The sequence below is a fragment of the Humulus lupulus genome, chromosome 2 (genome assembly GCF_963169125.1).
Source record: "Humulus lupulus chromosome 2, drHumLupu1.1, whole genome shotgun sequence".
Taxonomy (NCBI): domain Eukaryota; kingdom Viridiplantae; phylum Streptophyta; class Magnoliopsida; order Rosales; family Cannabaceae; genus Humulus; species Humulus lupulus.
The window spans coordinates 286608990-286619257 of NC_084794.1; positions in this window are offsets into that span (position 1 = coordinate 286608990).

The following is a 10268-nucleotide window of genomic DNA, read 5'->3' on the forward strand; positions in this document are numbered from 1 at the left end:
AAATCCGGTGCTGGTCCCCAAGCCTAACGGCAAGTGGCGGACCTGTGTGGATTTTACAGACCTCAATAAAGCCTACCCAAAAGACTGCTTCCCACTCCCGAGGATCGACCAGCTAGTCGATGCAACTGCAGGACATGAGATCCTCTCGTTCATGGATGCATATTCGGGATACAACCAGATCAGCATGCATCCCCCTGACGAGGATCACACCAGCTTTCGGACCGATACGGGCTTATATTGTTACAAAGTGATGCCCTTCGGACTGAAAAACGCAGGTGCGACCTACCAGCGACTGGTCAACCACATGTTCAAGGAGATGATTGGGGTAAGCATGGAGGTATATGTGGATGACATGCTTGTAAAGTCCAAGAAGGCAGAAGGACATGTGAGGGATTTGAAGGGATGCTTTGATGTGTTGAACAAGTATCAGATGAAATTGAACCCCCTCAAATGCTCCTTTGGAGTCGGATCAGGGAAGTTTTTGGGGTTTATAGTAAATTCAAGAGGAATCGAGGCCAACCCTGACAAGATAAAAGCCCTGATCGACATGAAGTCGCCGAAGAAAATCAAGGATGTACAAAGCCTTACCGGAAGGATCGCTGCCCTAAGTAGATTTACCTCAAAATCAGTTGACAAGTGCGTTCCATTCTTCAATCTACTCAGGGGGAATAAGAAGTTTGAATGGACGGAAGACTGCGAGCAGGCATTCCAGGCCTTAAAAGCTCATATGTCGCAACCTCCCATCCTATCAAAACCAATCGAAGGAGAGACTTTGTATATTTATCTGGCAATTACCGAAGTTGCTGCTAGTGCGGTATTAATACGGGAGGAAGAAGGCATACAGAAAGCTGTTTACTATGTCAGCAAAAGGCTTATCAGAGCAGAATTGAAATATCCACCAATCGAGAGGTTAGCATATTGCTTAATTCTAGCCTCCAGAAAGTTGCGTCCGTACTTCCAAGCCCATCCTATCACAGTTCTAACCGACCAGCCCCTTCGGCAGGTCCTCCAAAAACCTGAGGCGGCTGGACGGCTGTTAAAATGGGCGGTCGAATTAGGATAGTTCGATGTAACTTATTCACCGCGAGCAGCAATAAAAGGGCAAGTCTTGGCCGATTTCATTGCGGAGTTCACCGAACTCCCCAACAGTGAGCTGTGCAAACAGCCTGAAGCGCCCATGCCTCAAGACGAGTCTCCTTCGTGGAAACTATTCACGGATGGTTCATCCAATGAATCCCACGCTGGAGCAGGAGTGATATTGATAACGCCCGAAGGGCATCGATTTCACTGCGCAATCAGGTTTGACTTCGCAGCATCGAACAATGAAGCAGAATACGAAGCTCTCCTCGCTGGACTGAGAATGGCCAGAGACATGAGCATCAAAATGATCGATATTTATAGTGACTCCCAACTGGTCGTGAATCAAGTCCTGGGAGAATATCAAGCGCGAGGGTTAAATATGGTGGCCTACCTTAATAAAACGAAAGATGCGCTAGCCCAGTTCACAAAGTACACCCTCCAGCAAATCCCGCGAGACCAAAACTCCAATGCAGACGCCTTAGCTAAACTCGCAAGTGCGAAGGATGCAGACACCTTGAACATAGTCCCGGTAGAAAGATTGAGTAAGCCAAGCATTGAAGTGGCCGAAGCCAATATGGAGATTCGCGCAGAAGATACGTGGATGACGCCTTACATGGAGTATCTGACAAATGGAACATTGCCAGCAGATAGAAACAAGACCAGAACTCTGCAAAGGCGGGCGGCTAGGTACATACTGCTCGACGGTGTTATGTACCGAAGAGGATATTCAATGCCACTACTCAGATGCATTACATCAGAAAAAGCTAAGGAACTCATGAAAGAGGTGCATGAAGGCTTCTGCGGGGATCACGCTGGGGGGCAGAGTTTGGCGAAAAAAGTTCTAAGACAAGGCTACTTCTGGCCAACGATGAATAAGGATTCAATGGAGTACGTACGAAGATGCGATAAATGTCAAAGGTTCTCCAAGATCCCACGAGCAGCTCCAAACGAGCTAAAGCAGATGCAAAGCCCGTGGCCTTTCACAATATGGGGAATAGACATGATTGGATCACTGCCAACCGGAAAATGAGGAGTAAAGTACGCAGTCGTGGCAGTCGATTATTTCACAAAATGGGCCGAAGCTGAACCACTCGCAACCATCACAACCAAAAAAGTTCTTGACTTCGTCATCAAAAACATTGTATGCCGGTATGGATTGCCCAGGAAGATAATTTCAGACAACGGGACCCAATTTGATAGCGACCTGTTCGCCGATTTCTGCGAGAGGCATGGAGTTATTAAGAGCTTTTCTTCAGTCGCACACCCCCAAGCAAATGGGCAAGTCGAAGCTGTAAACAAAACTCTCAAGGACACCCTGAAAAAATGACTTGAAGAAGCTAAAGGAGCATGGCTAGAACAGCTGCCTGAAGTCCTCTGGTCGTATAGAACATCTCATCGAACAGCGACAGGGCATACCCCATTTTCTCTAGCCTACGGATATGAGGCAATGTTACCTGTCAAGTTAGATCCCCCCTCACATCGGCGTTTGACTTACGACCAGGACACGAATAGCCAATTGATGATGGAGTCCTTAGACTCGATCGATGAGATAAGAGAAAAATCTCAACTCCGAGTTGCTGCTTACCAGCAAAAAGTCGCCCGGTACTTTAACTCCAAAGTTAAAGAAAGAAAATTCAACGTCGGAGATTTGGTGCTACGACGAGTTTTCTTAAATACCCGCGACCCCACTGCTGGCGTACTCGGACCTAACTGGGAAGGGCCTTACCAGATTGAAGAAGTCCTTCACCCAGGCACCTACAAACTTGCACCCTTAAACGGAGATCTTGTTCCGCGTTATTGGAATGGAGAACACCTGCGCAAGTATTATCAATGAACAACCCTTCTTAAAGGACTGGCTTGTTTAAATTTCTCTTTTAATTTTTACAAGTTTTGCAAAGAGGGTTAGCCACGATGTATGGCTAACTGCTCGTATATGTAAGATTCTATTTCAGAATCACTTGTAAAGACATGTTTAGTCCATTTTTAATACGAGATTATAAGGGACTGTGCTCAGCCAGTCATTCTTGCCAACCTTTGTGAATTTATATTTACAAATATTTGTTCATTACGTGTGTTGTTTTGCTGTATTACAAGTATAAGTTTGATTACGAACAGGAGCGTTCGAACAGGTTATGGTCAAGGCAAGTGACCAAGGACCTAAAGCTCCTCGATCACTTGGGGGGCATATAAGGCACATCGATAGCAAAGCATACTCACAAGGTATGTAAACACATGAACAAAATAAGTGAAAGCATACTACAGTACTTAGAGTATTTTTCAAAATTTACGTTTTGTTAAAACTATGCCAAAGTACTATGCTAAGTTCGGTCATACGGACAAATGTTATAATAAGTAAAAATATTATAGCACCAGGAGTTAAGCTTTTACACCACAAGCATTGCTGCTTGGATGTAACTGTTCAAACAAAAAAAGATTCACTGCCCGTGCAGCAAAGTTTAAAAAGAAAACTATTGTCTTTACATCACGACTCGTGGGTCGTGTGTTCAAAAAGAAAGGAAAATAGTCAATAAAGATTAAGAAGCATGAGGGGCAGGAGGATCCTGGGCAGCATTCGGGTCGGTCGCTTCCTCGATAGTTTCCTCCTCCAAACTTACAGCGCTTGGAGTTGCAGGAGTCGCAGCTCTTGCCTCCTCTTCGGCCAGTTGGGCAGCGCACCGGGCCAACTCCGCAGCTCTGACTTCCTCTGAAAGGTAGCTAAAGTCAGCACCCTGATTGTGTTTCCAGAAGTTATAGAAACATCGGAGTGTCGTCCTTTTGTACTTTTCCAGATTCTTGGAGTTGTCGAGCTCCAACTGCTGCACCTTGCTCTCGAGAGTGGCAATAGTCTTGTCCTTGGTCTTGACTACCCCATCCAGATGCTTGATTTTGCGGAGATGAGTTTTGTTGTACGACCGGTACTCTTCCCTCAGCTTAACCGCTGCATCTTTTACAGCTTCAACCGCGGACAGTTTGGTCACCGCTGCATCCCTCTCTCGGACCATTGCTTCCAACTCCGTGACGTGCCTGGCCTCAGCAGCCGAAAGCTCCTCGGCCGCCTTCATCTGATATTTCTCGATAGCTTTTGCCTCGACCTGCTCGACAAGAGCCTGAGCTCGGGTACGGGCAGTAGTGGCAGAAAGCAAGGCCTGTGCACAAAGAAAAAGGAGTTAGGACTTATCACAAGGTTTAAAAAACTACGAGACTTGAAGAATAAAGAAACACTTATGCTGGAGATTTTGTTCAGAGCCCTGTTCAGGATCTGGTCGACTGGTAACTCTTCAGCTTGGATCATGGCGGTCCCAATATTCTCGCCTTTGCCTATACGGTCAAGACGGTCCTTGGCAGATCTGATGGCACGACTCACGATTCTGGCCCCATGAGCCTCTTCATGAGAAAGCTGCTCCCTATCAGGCGCAGCTGGAGGATTGGGCCGAACAGGAGTATTTTGCTGTTCAGAAGGAGCAGGAGGAGGAGTAGGAGTTCGCCCAGTTGGCGCAGGATTTTTCCCAGTTGGTGTGCCTTGAGGAAGGTCTTCTGGTCGACTCTTTTTGGCCGAAGGGCCCCGACTGGATTCACCAGCCCTCTTTTTCGATCTCCATGAGAGTTGGGGGACTTCTTCTTCTTCCTCGGCCTGGTACATGTCGAAGATGTTGGGAGTCGATATATCTGCATGAAGGTAAACACAAGAGGCTAATAAGAAAAGAGAAAGGTGAAAGTAAGTAATACAACAGAAAGAAGATAGCAAAGTAAATACCCGAGCTACAACTACTGGTCGTTACACTATTGACTCTATTAATCATAAACTCATTTTCTGGCATGAAGAAGTCTGGCCCTAAATTTGGAGCATATGTAAAGTTACCGTCCCCGTCAAACATATGACAGGGAATTGGCAAACCATTTAAAAGCGAAATAACGTTACCATTGTCATCAGAAGACTCTCCCAAGTCAACAACAGGCTCTGTGGCCTTTTCTTTCCCCTTGCCTTGGGGAGCAGAAGGCCTTTCGGCAGAAGGGCTACCCATGGGTTCCCTGATCGTAACTCCTGTTGGCCTCCTCCTGGGAGAAGGCATAGGAGGTTGCTGATCGGGAACCCCCTCGGCAGTGGCTTCGTCCACCACGGACCCTCTATTTTCATGGCGAGGAGCCAGGAGGCCAGACGACCTCAAGTTCTTTTCAATGATCAGGGCTTTGACGCTTTTCACTGCGTCAGACATCCTGGCCAGAGCATTGGACCTCAACACCATGTCTGGTGTTGGAGTCGGACGTAACCAAGGGCCTGAAAAACGAGTTAAGTTTGAGAAAAAATGAAAGAGTATACTCTGGGGAAAAGTATCGACCAGCAAAAGATAAGCTCTTACCTCCTCTCGCGAAGGCCAAGTTGTTACTGGCTATGTCCGGAGTAAAGAAGTACTCCTTATTGTAATGACCCACGTTCGAGATATGGGTAGTGCCACTCAAGAACGTCCGGCCGGTTTCCTGGTGACAGAAGTGAAAGAAGCCAGTCCCGTTGTGCTGAGGATTGGACTTGAGATCAAAGAGGTAGTTGACCTCATGAGGTGAAGGTTCTGGCCATTTGTTAAGTTTGTATAGGATATAGAGCGCGGCCAACATCCTATATCCATTGGGAGTTATTTGAAAAGGGGCGACACCAAAGTAATTGGCTACCCCCACAAAAAATGGATGAAGAGGAAGATAAGCTCCCGCCTCAATGTGATATCGGGACCAGGCGCTGTTCGCCCCTCCTGGGCGGTTAGCTCTCTGGTCCGCAGAAGGACGTGTAATGGTTACCCCCGTGAGGGGGAATTTTCTGAAGTAGTTGGCAACCATTCAAAGGGTCACCGAACTAGCTGAGGAGGTGTACCACTCGACATCAGGCGGATTCCGATGACGAGGACGAGCCCTAATTTGGATATTAGGGTCAGGAATAAGACTTTCTCGACCACTGGTCGAGGGAACCCCAGCCTGCGAGCCAGGCTGGGCAGGAGAAGTAGGGTTACTTTCAGACTCGGGCCTTTTCTTGCCAGAAGACTTTGAACGGGCCATGGGAGGAGAAGGATGTGGTTTGGAAGAGGCTCGCGAAAAAGGTATCTGGTGAATACGATCAGTTGGTTGTTCTTCTCCCTTGAGCAGCTGGGCGAGGAGGTCGTCGTCAATGGGTCTCTCACCTCCCCACAAATCTGGCATTAAAGTCTGCAAACAGAAGAATGGGAAGGTGAGGTTAAAGGATTCTAGAAGGCTTTTAGAATAACACTGGTCGAGTATAAAAGATAAGCCTTTATACAACAGCATTCTAACAAAGAAACTAAATCTTTCTACGCGAACGGTTTGAAAAATGGATCAAAGGGTGAACGTGAAAAGTTTTCCTGAAAAAGCTTTTTTTCTAACTCCCCTTAGGGCGAGAAAAATTATTTTTCAACTGGCTTAAAAATCGAAATGTTACTTCGGTTTTACGTCCTAAAAAGCATGATCCTGAGTTTTAAACTAACTCATAAGCCTACTCTGCCTACAAAAATATTCTATCTACAGGCGCCTAAGAACCAGAAGCCAAAAGACTTAGACAGTACACCATTAAAGAGCATGCATCACAAGAAATTAGAAGCATGGGGTTTCAGTAGCTTACCAGGGAAAATGGTTGTGAAGGTGGAAGAAAGGACTTCGGAAATCAAGGAGCCCACCGTCTGAGTCTTGAAAGCACAAGAGAACGTTCGCCGGAGAAGGTAAAGCTCTGGTTTTTAGGGTTTTTGGCAGAATAATGGCGTGCGTGAAAAGAAAAGAAATGAATCTGGTGGTCTTCTATAAGTTTGTCTCTGATATTAAAAAGGCGTAATCATTAGTTTTCCTTTTTCGAAGTATGGGGGAACGTGATGGCCGTCGAAAGTGTTTCTGGGGAACTGAAAAGTCATGATTAGACAGGAGTGGGTTACTTTTTTCAAGAACACACGAAAGCTTCTGACACGTCAGGAGGGGCTACCGAAGAGTCGCTCGTTCAAAGTTTATTTACTGTTTGTAGTAAATAAACTTTGGGGGGCAAATGTTATCCAATAAATTAGCATTTGTGACGTGGCGGATAATCTCTTGACACGTGGCTGATACCTGGACGGCGTTTGCTAGAGTATCGACCAGGAGACATAGCAGAAGCAGGACCAGCCTGTTTCTCCCACGACCAGTCTAGTCGGTGGTTCTGCTGGCAAGGCAACATTTATGGGAAGATCTTTGTGAATCCCGAATTTATCTCACGCAATCTTCTGGATATCCCATTATTCAGGGGACAATATCTGTAACAATATTTTGTAAACCTCCATGAGCCTATAAATAGCAAGATATAGCTCAGGAGAAGGGACTTTTGGCAGCTGAATGATAGAGATATAGAATTTCTTCTAGTAAATTTGTATTGTTTTGTGAGAAGTGTTGAAACTCATTGAACCCAAGTTCTCTGATCACACTTCTGATTTCATATCAATATAGTTCTGAGTGGACGTAGGTCATTACCAGATCCTGGGGCCGAACCACTATAAATTACTGTGTTTTCTTTACTTTCGTCATTACATTATTCCCTTTACATTCGTCCATATCGTTCATATTTTGACTCTGTGTCAGTTGGCCAAATCGTGGGTCAACAGTTCTGAAAACATCATGTTAACGAGCCGCTGATATGTAGCTCCAGCGTTCTTGAGCCCAAACGGCATAATATTATAACAGTATAGCCCTTTATCTATAATGAAGCTCGTATGTTCTTGGTCGGGGGCATGCATGGGAATCTGGTTATATCCAGAATATGCATCCATGAATGACATCAAGCCATGCCCCGCCGTGGCATCCACGAGCTGATCAATTCTTGGCAGCGGAAAACAGTCTTTTGGCAAGCCTTGTTGAGATCCGAGTAGTCAATACAGGTTCTCCACGTCCCATTGGGCTTTGGGACCAACACTGGATTGGCTACCCAGTCAGGGTAAAAAGCATCCCTAATGAAATGGTTTGCTTTTAATCTGTCAACCTCCTCCTTTAATGCTTTCTTTCTGTCCTCGTCCAACTGCCTTCACTTTTGTTGCTTCGGGGGAAAGCTTTTGTCTATGTTTAATGCGTGGCTCGCAACATTTGGGCTTATCCCTACCATGTCCGAGTGTGACCATGCAAAGACATCCTGGTTTTTCTTTAGAAAGCAAATTAATTGCTATTTTGCTTCGTCTTGGAGGTGTTTTCCGACCTTCACCTTCTTCGAGGGATCAACTTCGTCGAGCTGAACTTCTTCGAGCTCTTCCAATGGTTCGAGTTCAACTTTCTCCTCAATCCTTGGATCAATTTCCTCGTCAATTTCTAAAACCGTTCCATCTTTATTTTTTATGATAACGAGTGCCTGAGTGCTCGTTTGTTTCTTTCCCCTCAAAGAAATGCTATAGCACTCCCTTCCTGCCAATTGATCTCCTTTTAATGTCCCAACCCCGCTTGGGGTTGGGAACTTAAGGGCCAGGTGCCTCACAGATGACACTGCCCCCAGCCCGACCAGGGCGGGTCTCCCGAGCAGTACATTGTAGGCAGATGGTAAATCTACCACCACAAACTCCATTATCTTGGTCACCGAGACTGGATAGTCTCCCAAGGTCACAGGGAGTTCAATGGATCCCATACAAGCAGTCCCTTCTCCTGAAAAGCCGTACAAAGTAGTTGCACATGCCTTCAGGTCGCGAAGGGAGAGCCCCATTTTCTCGAGGGTCGCCTTATAAAGAATGTTGACCGAGCTCCCATTATCTATGAGAACTCGGCGGACTCTCTTGTTGGCAAGCTGAAGAGTAATAACCAATGGGTCATGATGAGGGAACTGAACATGAGATGCGTCCTCCTCAGTGAAGGTTATCGGTTGCGCTTCAACCCTTTGGCTTTTTGGTGCCCTAGGTTCGGGTTCATAAGGAGACCCGTCCCCTGTCTTCAACTCGTTGATGTATCGCTTTTGAGCATTTCTGCCCCCTCCCGCGAGATGAGGCCCTCCCGAGATGGTTATTACATCCTCTCCATCAATCGGCGGGGGCCTGTCTTCTTCCCGAGATCGGGAGTTATTATTTTGTGCCGTCGAAGGCGCGGCTACTCTCTAACTCGCAGTAGTCTGTCCAGTACTCTGGTTTTTGACGTACTGCCGGAAATAACCTCTCGAGATCAACCCCTCGATCTCGTCCTTCAGCTGTCGACATTCATCAGTGGTGTGTCCGGTGTCTCTATGGAACCGGCAATACTTACTGGAATCCCTTTTGGACTTTTGATTCCTCATTGGGTCCGGACGCCTGAAGGGGACCTGGTTTTCATTAGCCAGGTATATGTTTTCCCGAGACTCGTTGAGTTCGGTGTGTACTTTATATACGGAGAAATACCTTTCTCCTTTCTTTTTCTTTCCTCCTTCAGCCTCGGGGTTATTTCCCTCGCTCTTTTTCCTCTTGGAGGGATTCTCCGAGGTAGGCTGTGAAGCTGCTGGGTCAGCCGAGGTTGAGGCGGAGTTAACGTTTATCGTTGTAGTTTCAGTCTGTGAGGTCGCCTTCAGCGTTGACCTCGCCTTCTCTACATTGACAAATCTCTGCGCCCGTCTGTTAAATTCGGTTATTGACCTCACCGGTTTCCCTTGCATGTCATCCCAAAGGGCACTTCCGGGTAAAACACCAGCTCGGATAGCCATCAGGTGCCCACTGTCATCCACATCTCGAGCTCGGGCGACCTCTAGATTAAATCTTGTCAGATAGCTTTTCAGTGTTTCGCCCGGCTGTTGCCGGACGTTAGTCAAAGTGGATGCCTCTGGTCTGACTCCCATCATAGCTCGGAACTGCTTCTTGAAGCCTCTAGACAACTGATCCCATGAAGTTATCGAGTGCCTCTTGTACTTTTCGAACCAACTCTTAGCAGGTCCGGCCAATGATGTTGGAAACAACATACACCTGAGCTCGTAACCCACGTTACTAGCTCTCATAATAGTGTTGAATGTACTCAGGTGACTACATGGGTCGGTTTTTCCTTCAAACGCTGGGACGTGAGGAATCCGGAACCCTTGAGGAAATTGAGTGTTAGAAATATTTGGAGCAAACGGCTCGAGCTCCTCGTCAGAGTCCTCATATCGACCGTTCCCTCGTTCATTCTTTAAAAGCCTAAAGGCTTTTTCGAGCTGATCGATCCTTTCTTAGACTGGGTCCTTAGGTGGTGTCTGGAATTGA